Source organism: Oreochromis aureus, linkage group 7 (assembly GCF_013358895.1).
Source record: "Oreochromis aureus strain Israel breed Guangdong linkage group 7, ZZ_aureus, whole genome shotgun sequence".
Taxonomy (NCBI): Eukaryota; Metazoa; Chordata; class Actinopteri; order Cichliformes; family Cichlidae; genus Oreochromis; species Oreochromis aureus.
In genome coordinates, this window is record NC_052948.1 from 45488460 (window position 1) to 45502491 (window position 14032).

General features: G+C 40.0%; 1 protein-coding gene across 5 annotated transcripts in view; it reads left to right on the forward strand.

The window, feature by feature from the left end:
• The window catches only part of rgs3a (regulator of G protein signaling 3a), a 130831-nt gene that overhangs the window by 83227 nt on the left and 33572 nt on the right, over nt 1-14032 (forward strand). The window contains exon 1 of one of the 5 annotated variants that reach the window (XM_031754704.2): nt 580-719. The exons of the other annotated variants lie outside the window; for them this stretch is intronic. The gene's annotated coding sequence lies outside the window, so the exon portion shown is untranslated. Of the gene's footprint in view, nt 1-579; nt 720-14032 lie in introns of those variants that run through there. 5 annotated transcript variants of the gene reach the window in all.

Sequence of the window (14032 nt, forward strand, 5' to 3'; positions counted from 1 at the left end):
GCACCATCTGTCCCTCTGAGATAGGAAGCTTTTCCAAAATGACATCTTTCCCATTTCATGTATGGTTGCTCTGTGACTTTGTGGCCGCATCGTGTGTGTAAGATAGATGGATATGTTTTCTGACTGCTTGTGTGTGTTTACAGTGGTTATGTGTCCATTGTGTCCTTTGTGCATCCTGTGGGACCTGGCTGTAATGGCTTCACCAAGAAATGGAGTTTGGGAGGGGGGGGGGGGGTGGAGCCACAAATGGACACAATATGTACACTCATGTCTGTCACACACACGTCCAATTATGGAGGACAGTACAGATGAGTTAGTGTGATTGTTGGACATACACACCACGTGTTTCTGTCTGAGCTCACACTGCTCATTTGTCTCTTCTCATTATCGCTGTCTCCTCCCTCTCCTTCATTCCCTCTCCCCCGTTTCCTTCTCACTTGTTTGTGCAGCTCGGGAGTCTACCTTCTTAGCCTCTTGGGCATTCTCTCTTTTCTCTCTCTCTCTCTTGCGCTTTCTCTCTCTCTCTCTTCTTCCGTATCTCTGCACAGTTCAGTTGGCCTAGCCCACACTGACAGCATCACACACACCAGCCCAGCTAGCCAGCCACAAACACTCACACACCAGCTTGTCAGAGGAAGTAGGCCACTTTAATGGGGATGTGTGGAGTGCCTACATCTGCCTTTAGTGGATTATAACCTGGAACTGCTTCCTCTTGCCAGGTAGGGTTTATATCTAGCACCGTTACTTTATTTTCCATATGAGGAGTACATCTTTTCTGAGTAATCAGCAGAGTGGTTTCATGCAAATGGATTTTATGGGTCTTTTCTTTTGCTCCAGAGGGACAAAAAAAGATTTGAGAGTATTCATGCAGTGTTTGAAAAGCTGAAATGTTAGCACTGCTGGGAGGCGTTTGGTCATATAAAAGGGAGGACAGAAACTAGACGAAAAGATGTGAGGAAAGATAGTAAAAGTAATAAAGGCCTATTTATCACATCGGGCATCTTTATGACAGGCACATATGAAGAGAGTTTGCCACTGCTGTGTGCTGTTTTGATTCACTTAACTTTTACCTCCACCTTTGATTTGCTGAGGTTTTCGTTTTCTTTCCCTGTTTCCTTCTTTGTTTTAATGCTCGTGCGTTATTTGTCCCAACTGTCACTGCATCCATTTATCCTCCTTTCCTTTGGCAGCTTTAATAGCTCCCTTAAATATTATTGTCTCTGGAATATCATCTCATCCTAAATAAGCAAGAGTTGTGGGCTCTGTTTTACGAGTAACACCCTGTTTACATCCCCTGTTCGGTGCTTTTATTTGAGTGATTTTGGCTTCGGTTATGTGCTAGTGACATATTTTAACCTCTCACATGGCTGGGGAGTGGAAGGGTGAGAAACAGAGGGATACAGAGAAAAGAAGGCTAGGAAGATGGCCATTAAGGAGACATACTCTAAACCATGTTAGAGCAAAGCTGAAAGTGATAGCAACAAGAGGAGAGAGAGCAAACCGAGGGACCACAGGGGAAAACAACAGGAAGCACACTGGGGAAAATTGCTTTTCTCTTTCCCTCATTAGGAGAATTGAGGGGTTATACTCTTCTTAGAGGAAAAAAAAAAGACTGAGAGAGTATTAGATGGCGGGTGTGTGGTTTTGTTGGTGCCTGTTGATAAACAGGGAGATGATTGGTTTCATTACAGTGGTGTAAAGGCTTTGAATCTAAAAGTTTTAAGCACCAGGAGAAGAAAATCTCTCCACCAGTCCTCAATTTCTCCTTTGTCTTTGATCAATAGTAGACAGTGTCAGTGGTGCATCCCTCCGCTGCGTACACATGCAGACACACACAGACACACAAACGATGAATGTGATTTATCAGCTGGTCTTACACAAATGAGATGGTTGTTATAACCTGGGAACATGCATTGCAACAATTTGTCACACAGGCGAGCAGGGAAACTGAAAGACAAACCCCAAATTTATGCACACATGCGTGTAAATCCTTCACACAACCATATACACCTATGGTCACACCCAGGGGGCAAATATAGAGTGGAACTAGGTTAAGTGAATATGAAATCTGAACAAACAATCTCGCTTGTGCTGACCTTTATTTAACTAGATTTAAGCCTGGATCCTTTGATACTGATAAAAATTGATACATAATTGTGGATGAGCTTTTCTAAAGGAATGCTAGCTCTAATTTAACTGTAACTTTCACCCAAACCAAAACCGTGCCTTTCTTCGCTCTTAGGTCTGGCCATATTTAATGATTTACTCTTTGAGCACTTGCTTTTTGTCCCCAAACGGGAGGCAGCGCCACACAATGTGACTGTTTAAACCAATTTATGTCCCTACAGCATGAGTAATTGTGCACACAAACACACACACACTCACATAAACATCTCTGGCCTTTCTTTCTGCCGAGGCCCTTTCCAGTCTTTCTCACTGGTCACATTGTCTTCAGCTGCCTGGCGTCATGGGGCAAGTTACGTCAATGGCATTTTCTCTCTGAACCCTTGGATTCTAACAATAATGTCTTTACAAAAAATAAAAAAAAAATCACATTTCTGCCCACTGGCCGGTTTGTGTGATTCTTCTAAAGGTTGTGCAGGAGCGGCTGTGTGCCGTGCTATTTTTAAATGAACTCGATTGGAGGGTAATAGGGCTGGGTTTTGTTATCCGCTTCCAAGTTGGTGAAATACTGTATTCATTCAGTTTTCACACCCAAGAATTTATCCCTCCTCAGAGGTTTTGTTCATGTTCTCTACTGACACTGTTTTGCTTTTTCTTGATATCACAGGCACTGTCACAGCAAATAAAAGGAGACTAACAATGTATAACAAACAAAGAAAAATAAAACAAACAAAACAAACGTGGAAGTCACAGAAATAATGCAAAATGTGATATTTCTAAAAGGAACAAGTTGTTTGTTTGAATATTTAAACCACACGTCAGCCACAGTGTACTGCTGATTTCATATTCCGGGACCTGTAGCATTGGACTCAAAGACTGTATATTAAAGATAGATGTAGATTCTGGATCTGACAAATCAAGGAAATGCAGTAGTGTTTTAACCATTTACAAGAAACACTTCAAAATTTCTATTTTACTTTTAGTAAGTTAGTTAAATTATTGTATAAGTTTCCATAAGATTAGGATTGGGGTTAAGGTTGGGGTTTGGTGTTACAGAGGATTTATGGTTTATCAAGAAATCTACGCTGTAGCTACGTCGTAGCTACAAAATTCCCTGAAAAGTAACCTGACATACATGTTCTGTTTATTAATGTCGATTCCTCGTGTGCATTTCTGGCTACTTTTTGATTTTCTCAGCCATTTGCTTCTTCTATTAAATCTTTGTTTTCAGAAATCATAACGACAACATACTAAAGACAAAGCTTCACAAAACAATAGATGATATTATAGTGGGTATCCATCATTTATATACAGTCTGTGATTACTCAGGTTCACCTCCAAGTAACACAGGATGCATTGTGAACATACACAAATATGCACAAATTATGAATTTGGTGAATGATGATGTAAAATCAGTAAAATCATGACAGTGTTGTTTTTCCATTAGCTCTGCAACTGCAAATAATGCATGAAAGCAGTGGCAAAATATGTGGTGAATGCCTTCAGCAGATGCTTCAGCAGAGCAGTCATTTAAAAAATAATGAGTTGCAACCTTTGCCATATGTTATTTCACTGTAACAATAAGTTCTGGTGAAGTGCTAAAATATTTAAAGCGCTTCCATCTCTACTAATGACTAAATATAATTTCTAAAACATAAACATGCCCACAACCTACATCTCCAATGTTGAACTGGCTGTCAAGTAATCCTGTGAGATCGCTTTTATTATGCCGTCCTCCTTCATGTGTTGTTAATGTGCACAATATTTCTGCAGCCTTGCAGAAATATGGAAATGAAAATTCTGAACATTTTATTGATGGTTGCAGGCAGCAGTAGCAGCACTATAGTTGTAATAGTAGGTAGCCTTGTAGCCTTGTAACACTTTAGGCACTTCCCAGTAATGTCACTTAATAAATATGTTCTACCTGGGATGTTCTACCTGCTAGCATCTCTTCCTTTATAGCCTGGTTGCACTCGATGGTGTGTTTTTGCCTCAAGTGGTGAAACACGTTTGTTGCTTCTACCTTTAGTAAGAACAGTTTTTTTGTATGTTTATTGTGTAGTAGTTGTAGTATTGTGTTTTGTTCGAGGTTGTATGGCACATCTATAGTTGTCATGGACAAATAGCGTGCTTCATATTACTGAGGGGCAGAAGCACGAGTTAAAAACCTAAATGCAAACCTACAGTGACAGAGTTAGTAGGATGCACTTTTATGTTCTCTGTGCTCTGCTCACCTCTTTGATCTACAGACACTTTTCAGTTGTTCCCTTTAAAGACCGGTCTATATATGAATCTGTTGGTATCAGCATTCATAATCGATGATAAATGAAAATTGAGAAAGCAGCGAAGAGACGGAAGAAACACTCTTCAGCTATGTTGAGAGGGTTGATGCCGCATAATTTGTCCACCACATGCCACTCTGCAGTTTTCCTGTTAGCAACAGGTGTTTGGAAAGCCACAAACAGCAACAACCGGATGACTCAAGTAGAGTCGAGCAGAGTTAATCCACAACTTGTTGTGACAATGAAATAAAATTTCATTTTTTTTTTTTAACTTTTTATAAAATGTTAGGGAAATCTGTTAGGTTTCGTGTGTCTGAAAAAAAATTGGATGTTTAATCACTGACATATTGGTACTGGTCCGAAAAAATCCTATTTTGATTGGGCTCTGGTTCTCTTGCTCCTTTGCTCCATGTTCCCTTGTCTATGTTCTCTGTTTTCTGTCTCCTTTTTGGCCTGACTACAGCAGAGGGTTCTGACAGATAAACGACTATTACTGTCTCATCTGTCTTCTCTCAGTGAAATCGAGGGCAAAAGAGGCCAGAGCATTGCGGTGCATGTAATGAGGCCATTCAGAGATTGATCATCTATATGGTTAGGTCCCCTCAGTGAGGTATTCATATTACACAATACAATACAGGCTCTTAAATCTTTCGACCGCAGCTTGTTCTGGACAATGCACGTCAAAGCTTGCTTAATATACGTTCAGTTGGGGCAGACATGGACGCTTTTCGACACAAACATCCGATCAGCAGCAAACATAAGGACTTCTCTTATATAGCTATCCAAGTGTATGTAGAGTGAGCTTCTCACACATAGAGACAGAGACATGTCTCTTGTAAGGTATGAGCTGTGATGACATACATAGAAAAGACATTGAAAAAACAGTCTTAATAGTTAATGTACATATTGTAAAAGTCTTGACTCATGCTATGATTTACTTGCGTCTTTATGTAACAACCTGTGACGTGGTTTGAGCAAATGTTTTCACTTCAGGCAAGTAAACAATTTGGGCTGTGTGTGTGTATACGACTAAATTTAGTGGAAAGTAATGTGGTTTATAAGTACGGTAGAAAAACAAGTTTGCTATCACTCTTGAGAGTGAGAGAGCAAGCTTTAATGGTGGCATCACATCCCCGAGGAGGTTTGCAATTGCCCCATATGGAAAAGAATTGGAAAAAACTACAGTAGAAGCTACAGAAAGAGGACTTAGTAGCATTCTGGAGACCAAGTAGAGGCTCACAAGCTCAGTTTTTCAGTTGTGGAATTTTATATTCAGTAAACAAAGTGTCAGTCTGTTGTCTGTTGAGACAAACAAACTAAAAAGGGAGACTAAATAGGACTGGACATATGGGACGTCTTACACAAGGAAGAGTGCTTAATGCTTGACACATAAGAAAAAGATGATCTGAGAGAGGAAGATGGTAACACACAGCTTTTAGGTGAATACAGTTAAATAAAGGTGCAGCACAAATGGGCAGGAATATAAAGATTCTCAATAAGAGGCAAGGCTGTGTTCAAAATAAAACAGGAAATACCAAAAATGCAAGTCAAACAAATGTTAATTTAAGAGCTGTGGTTGGTTCTCACACAAACACAAGTGTGTTTACAAGTGGGGAGCATTTGGTTTGTATCTCTGGACAAAGGTAAGACCTGGGGATGCCCTTTGTGTGAGGTTTAACCTTTCAGATGAACTCCTTGCTCTTGGTCAGTTTGTTAAAAGAGACCTTTACACATTTTTCATTCGTCAATACCCCGGAGCTGATTTCTCTTTAACGAGTGATGCAATGACACCACGATTATGCTTATGAATTCCTGATTGAGAAAGTAGTCATGAGTTACAAAACTGCAATTCAAAAACAAGTCATTATCGTTATCGGTGGGGACAAAGGTGGCGCTCAGTCACAAGCTTGTGCCTGAGTAGTTGTCTCAACGTGATCACCATGCAGATTTAATAAAGAGTTGGACGAGGATGATGCTTCGAGTCAGTTTGGAATAAGGTTAACTTTGTTGTTATTCTCTGTTATCACCGTGTTCATTTGATGTGTTCCCTCAGGGCTATAAACAGGATGTCTTCTCTTGACTCCTCAGACCTTACACATCCTTTGAAGAAATCAATATCAGATAAGCCAGGGAATAAAGGAGACTTTTGAATAGAGATAAATAGCATCATGCAGGCTTGTTGGGTGGGCTTGCATCACTTAGACAGCCACCCAAATTGCTGTTATAGTGATCCAGCAGTGAGTATGTGTGAATAAGTTAACGGAGATGGAGGGAGTGGCACAGAGGAAGGCAAGAGAGGAGAAGTCACGTTCTGTTATTTGATGGTACACAACATGTCCAACGGTAGTGCTAATTGAGATTAGCTGGATTTATTGAGGCTGCAGTTGGATTTGGCAAGTGTGATGTTGGACACATTAGACCATTAGCCACCAGTATCACACTAAGTGGAGTGAAGTGATGCTCTTTAATGTAATGGCTTACTTAGAAATAAACAGGACACAGGAAATTAAAGGAAAGGGGGAAAAGGAAGGAAAGCGATGAAGATGAAAGATGGCACTTTGTAATTGATAAGCGGGAGGGGTTTGGGGAAGCTTTTGGAAAATGCACAGCACAGCTGCTCCCCTGGGATAGGTCTCCTGTCGCTATGGTAACTGTAGGACAGAGGTCACATAATTGTTTGCGGGTGACCGTTCACGATTGCGTGCAGTTTTCTGTAGTATCTGTATGAGAACATAATGACCTTGAGACATGCAGACCATCAGTGCAGGAATATTTTCTCTGATCATATTTGCCATCATGGAAATGTGAATATAGAACCCCGGCGGTGTTCACTGCCCTCACCTGGTTTATACTGTCCCACCTGGTCTGCAGCGTTAGACTCGGCTGATGGTGTGGATCACAGATAGAGTTTTGTAAAGCACAACATTTAGATCATTGGACAGTTTGGTGGAACATACAATCAGTGCACTGACTGTAAGTATTTATGGCACAATATGTAAAGGTGGGAAAATTTGGCAGAACTGGTAGCTGTAGGCTTTTCCAAATTTCAGCAAAACATTAAAATTTTTATCAAAAAGTTACAAGTGTGGCAATGTTGTATGTCTGGATCAAGATGGTAAAAAAATGAATGAATGAATCTCACATCGTACCGATCCAGTAAGAGACAATAATGTAAAGGTTTCAGTTAAGCATATCTTTGGTAGCATTTCTTCATTCAGAGGGAGTTACCTTTATTTATTCAGGTAAAGTAGAGTCTCTGAAATTGTTGTGTCTTCGCTGTTGTGTAGATCAGTCCAAATACCTGTTTTTTGTTACAGTTTCCAACTGCTTGGTTTTATAGTTAAGGATAATCTAGCCTTATCCCAAATTTCTTTTAGTTTGAATTTGATGATTGATTAATATGTTTTTCGTCTCTTAATCTGAAAATTATGGGCTATTTCCCAAATCAAAATGGATTCTTAGGAAATGGGAGTATAAACCTTATAAATTATATTACATTATAAACGTCATCATCTGCTGGTCCATTCCCTCCGCTATGCTCAAAGCCCACGTAGAGTCCTTAAGCCTGTTCTTAAATTCAGTTAGCTGCTCTGGAGGCTGTAATGTTCACTCCAACTCCAGTTACTGTCCTGCAACTTTTAGATGCATCCCTACTCCAACGCAGCTGAATCAAATGGTTGAATTATGTCTTCAGCAAGTTTGGCAAAGGCCTGGTAACAAGCCATTCATTTGATTGAGGTGTATTGGAACAAGGATGCATCTAAAAGCTGCAGGACAGTAGCTCTTGAGGACTGGAGTTGGAGACCCCTGCTCTAGAGAAACCCAAACTCTGTGCTTGATTTTGATGTTTAATTCTGTAGAGGAGGTGTAAACCAATTGGAAAAATTTTATATGGTCGTGTGCATGATTGGTGGAACAAATATGTGAAAAATGAGAGATGATGATATGCTGTTTTTAATTTGCCTGGACATTTAGCCATTAGCACGGTTTTAGTCATCACGTTGAACAGTTTAAACAGCGTTTGTCTTTTCCGTCAGCGGAAAAAAGCGACGAGCAAGTACAGTTAGCTCTAATGGGAATGCCATCCATTTTGAAGTTATCTGGTCAAAGGACAAATTAGAAAATAAATAGAAATTTCATTTTAATAATAATAGAGATATAAACCTGTTGACGTCTGCTACAAAGTGTGTTCAGATCCATTCATCAGCTGTTGGCACTGTCAATTATTTATTTATTTGTTTATTTTTATGAAATGTTTACATTGTTAGTTTTAGACACACAGGAAAAAATTGTATAAAACATGTAAAATTACTTTATTCACTGATGAATGAAAACACCTGCTGGCTTTGTCTGGTTATCAAAGCATTAAATCAAATCTTTTCTAAGTTCAGATTTTTGCTGTTTACAAATTCAGATCAGTATTTTATTGCTATTGGCAACTCATTTGAATATGCCACTTCTCTTTAGAATGAATCGTGTCTTTGAAGGGCCATACACATGACACCAGTGAGATTTATGAGATCCAGTTCAATTCAATTCAGGCTTATTTATATAGAAACAAATCATAACAGTTGCCTCAAGGACCATTTTACTGTAAGGTAAAGAACCTGCAGACCCTACCTGGGACAAAACTCCAACAATCACAGCAGGAACTTTGCAGTGATGGGAAGGAAAAACCACTTCCTTTTAACATGAAGACACCACCAGCAGAACCAGGCACAGGGAGGGGCAGCCAAATGCTGCTGCTGCTGCTGCTGGGGGATGAGGGGAGTGACCGTAGGGAAACAGGACAAAACACAGACTTATGCCTGATTTAGATTCCTGTGGGGAACCTTTGTACGTAACCTACGTAAGTAGTTGATGTCATTGCCCACATTTATGCTTGTGTGTTAATTACTGTGACGTCGTGCCAGACGATTTAAAAAGAAAAAAGTGCTGGGACCTTTTTTCATCCTGGCTCCTCGCTTTTTCTTATCATCAGTTTTTTTCTGATATATGTTTGCCTCAGGTTTTTTTTTCACTACTTTGTACATTCACTCACATCCTTTTCGGGAGTTTCAGCAATTTGTGAGTCCTTATATTGACGCTGTGATTATTGGTCTTTATACTGAGGCGATGGTTGTTATCCCCTCATGGATAAATTCAGTGCTGCACAGGATGTTATAGGATGCGGTGAACAGGCCAATCACAGTAGTTGTGGGCTGATTCTGCCCAAGGTGTAGTTACATTTTTCGGGAGGTGGATGTCAGGTGACGTCATAAGATACAGCATAGATTTCCCACTGAAGCATAAATTGGGCAGAAGGGAGAGAAAAGAAACACATGGGGACTGAGAAGATGTGTGTGGAAACAAAATGCTCAGTGCATCACATGAAGTCCTGCAGCAGTCTGAGCCTCTCGCAACGTATCGAAGCGATAGTTCAGGGTCATGTGATTTAGCCTTAACTATAAGCTTCATACAAAGATAAGATATAAGATTCAGACTCCTCTCCTCTCCTCCGCCCTTTTCCACTCACTCATCTCTTTTCTGTGCTGTTGCCATTCACTGACTCCCCTCCTCCTTTCCTCCTTCTGTTTCTGTTATCCACTTTGTCTCCTCCATCTATTCACTCTCCTACCCTGCATCTCACTCTCTCTGCCTTTTAGGGCTGGTTTTGTTTCCTTCCTTAATGAGGCAATGGCGGAGATTATATTCTGTTGAATCATTGATGACTGTGAAACACATTTGGAACACGTGTACATGCGCTATATGCACACACCGCACACAGACGCAAGCATAGACACAAAGGGCTTGCACGCCGCAGATGTCTCATGGCCCATTAGCCTGCGTGTTTCATTCATCTTTTAAGGCAGATTCAGGGAACAGACAATGTTAAAAAGTGTGCAGTGAGGTCGATGTCATATTTGGAAGGTATCTCGAAATTTATTGATATGTTTGTTCTTGGTCTTCGGCTTAAGACACGAGGACATGTTGCTTAAAAGGGGTTAATGCAAAGCTCCTTGATTTTTGTGCGTGTATGTGTGTGCTCGCTGTGGAGAATGTGAGAAGGAACAAGTGTATCTGACAGGACAGGTGGCTCCATTGTGTCTCTAGCCATATCTTCAATGGCCAGGGGTTTGTGTGCACAAGACAGAGAGAGAGATGGGGTAGGCAAGGTGCAAAAATAGACGCCGTATAAATCTCAGGTCTAAATATGTGAAGAAACACAGAAGAAAAAAATTATATATATCCCCAAACATCTTAGGTTCTTTTGAAATCATCATATTTATCCTGTGACAAGCCTTGTAACGTGATTAAAAGTCATCAATTACTGTCAGTGACTCACTGCTATGACTTGCACAACATGAAGAATGAATGAACAGAGGCAAAGTAAGGAGAAGAAAGGATAAAGTGATAAGCTTTACTTCCAGTTTCCTCTATGGCTTTTATCAAAGTGCATTTCATTCTAAAAATACCTCCTATATACCCTCTACCTTACCAGAGTTTATACTGGAGGTAATGGGGCCTTGATTTTATCTCTAGGCTACAGTGGACAATTTAGAAATGGAGGGTAAAGAAGTCAAAATGTATAAAGAGTAACATTAATTGTTGCATGTTTTAAAAAAAGTACATTGTCTTTCAGTTTTAAGATTTTACATATCAGGACATAAATCATCTTTAGTAGGTCTAAATTTGGGTGTATACAACCTTCAGGGAACTACAAAACATGATTTATCACACAGTGTCATTATTTATTCAGCAGACACGAAACCAAAATGCAGAAGCCATGTGTGAGAAATTAAATAAGTCCTGTGATTCAGTATGTTTAGAATCGCCTTTAGCACCAGTAACTTGAAGTAATTGTTTTCATGTAATTTCATGATTCTTTCACATTGTTCTGAAAGGATTTTGGCCCGCCCTTCTTTACAGTGTTGCTTCAGTTCATCGAATGTTTACAGGTATTCATTTATACACAGGTCTCTTAGCTCTCTTCGGGTCCTACCACAACATTTCAATAAGGTTGAGGTCTGGATTTTGATTGGATCATTGATTCTTTTCCTTTTCATTCGTTCTTTTTCTTCTAGTGTTCTCCGGATCATTGGCCTGTTGCATGACCCAATTTTGGCCTCATTGCTTCACACACATAAAACACTTTGGTATACAGAGGAGTTTATGGTCAACTCACTGACAAGGTGCCCAGATCCTGTGGCTGCAAAACAAACCCAAGTTTCATACCTAGGTGGTATGAGGTGTTGTCATTGATATGCTGTGTTGGAGGACGCTAAACACTTACATTTTCACTTTGGTCTCATATGTGCAGAGGACATTGTTCCAGAGGTCTGGTATACGGTGGCCCTGAGAGTCCAAACGGACTGCAACATCAGAAAACAACAGCAATAAGAAAAACGCTGCAAAAGCGCACAAAACACAACAGAAATAGTAAAAACGAAAACGGAAATAGGAAAAAAGAAAACAGATATAGGAAAAAACTGATTTCCAAAAGCATAAGGGAAGTGTTTCTGGGGAGACAATAACCACACGGACTAGTTGCAGGAACCAAAATATGCTAAGAATTGCGCTGGGAGACACTTAAAAGAAGTGGAGGATCTATCGGTTTTGTGAGGAAAGAAAAAATGAGAGTGTGTTAGCCTAACTATTAGCCTAAAAATCCGTCATCAGTATTATATGAATCACAAGATTAAAACACACTTACCTAGCATGTTTTGGTTCCTACAACTGGTCCGTCGGGTTATTGTCTCCCCAGAAACACTTCCCTTGTGCTTTTGGAAATCTGTTTTTCCGTTTTCGTTTTTCCTATTTCCGTTGTGTCTTGTGTGCTTTTTCAGCGTTTTTCATATTGCTAGTGTTTTCTTAAGTTGCAGTCCGTTTGGCCTCTCAGGGCCACCATACTTGTAGCTGATTTGATGCATCTTTGTGAGCCTAAGCTGTGTCAAGACTTTCTTTTTAGAGGGAAGACGCTTTCTCTTAGCAGCCCTTCCAAACAGGCGATACTTGTTCAGTCTTTTTCTAATCATGCTGTCATGGAGTTTGACATTTACCATGCTAACTGGGGGCTGTAGAGTCTGAGATGTAGCTCCTTTTTTCTTCAATTTCTCCGAGCAGTGCGATCTGACCTTGGGGTGAATTTCCTGAGATGTCTTGGGAATAATGGCTGCTGTCTCGAATGATTTCTACTTATTATGAACATCAAATTGCTTGGAAATGATCGTATAACCCTTCCCAGATTGATCATTAGCAACAGTTCCTTCTCTATAAATCGTTGTGTTAATAAACGCCTGAATGCTTCAAACAGGCAAAGTGCCAAAACTTCAGCCTTTACTGAAGTGCTTGCACTTGCTGATGATCAATTAATCAAGTGCATTTGATTAACAGCACCTGGCTGCTAATTACCCTGTTAATTCCCAAAGAAGCAGTAAGACTCTCTTTAATTTTCAACACTGCTTCTGCATTTTCGGCTTAGTTTTTGTTTCAGATTCAGAGTATTTTCTTTATAAAATAACTGTAGAGGCGAGGCACATCATCCACTAAGAAACAAAAAGCAATTGGCTGATTTATGTACTTAGTATCCACATTCTTATCTTAACTTCTGCACAAGGGCAGCAATGGAAGGCGTTAATATTAAAACATTTTAGGATTTTGTTTATGTTTGGTGCTGAATGAAAGAGCACATTTTTCTGTAAATATGGGTCAAAAGTTTAGACAAAAATACAACCAGGCCAATCGTTTCCGCAGAAACTAATTTGAGCTGCAAAAGTACACAAATGTCTTGTGAAATATCATGAGAACTGCCTGAGAGGAGGCAATATTATCTCCAATTAGAGCACTGCATCTTGTGACTGCAGCTTATCGTCATGGTTTAACTTGGCCAGCACAATGAGGCCCTTCACAAGACTTGATCGAGACTTAAACAAGCTAAAAGTGATTCTGTTGACTTGGAGATCTGGGATTTAACAGGTAGATTTTATTTTTGGTACTTTTTTTGGACCACTGTCAGTTTCCTATGGTGAAATTCTATCTTGGGTAAAGGGCCTCTCTGTTTAAAGTCTTCTGGTTTCTGGAAGGTGTCTCCGAACCATATTTAGTGGTGGACACCTAACACATGCTAGGTGTTCCTGATAAGAAGAACAGCAAACAGAAAAAAAATGCAGCATCACAACATCCCACTAAAAAGTTCCAACTTTGTAAATGTTTCCTATACTTAGACTGATATGTTTAGCATCACCGACTACTCTGTGGGCCGACTCAAAATGTATTTGTAATAAACCATCCACTGTGGGCTGGGAGAGGTTAAAGCAGCATTTAAAACTAGCAGATTTTGGAAGGATGCTAAAAGGGATGGATTGCCAAGTGCATGGGGGGGGGGACGGGCATTGTGCTGTTACACACACATTCGCATTAGTGTGCGACAGGGTTATTGTGTTAGGCCTTGGGAAATGGGTGAGGGCAGTGGTCATGTGAGCTACAGCTATACTTTCAAATGTTTTGAAACATCGCAGAGGAGATAGATGGATGAAAAGATGTTTTTTTTTTTTTTTAATGTAGGAGTAATCTCATTAGTTTCTGCAAGAGGTTTGGTTTGTTTTCTATTCCACTGCCTCGAGGGCACAGTACCAGTTTAATTTGAC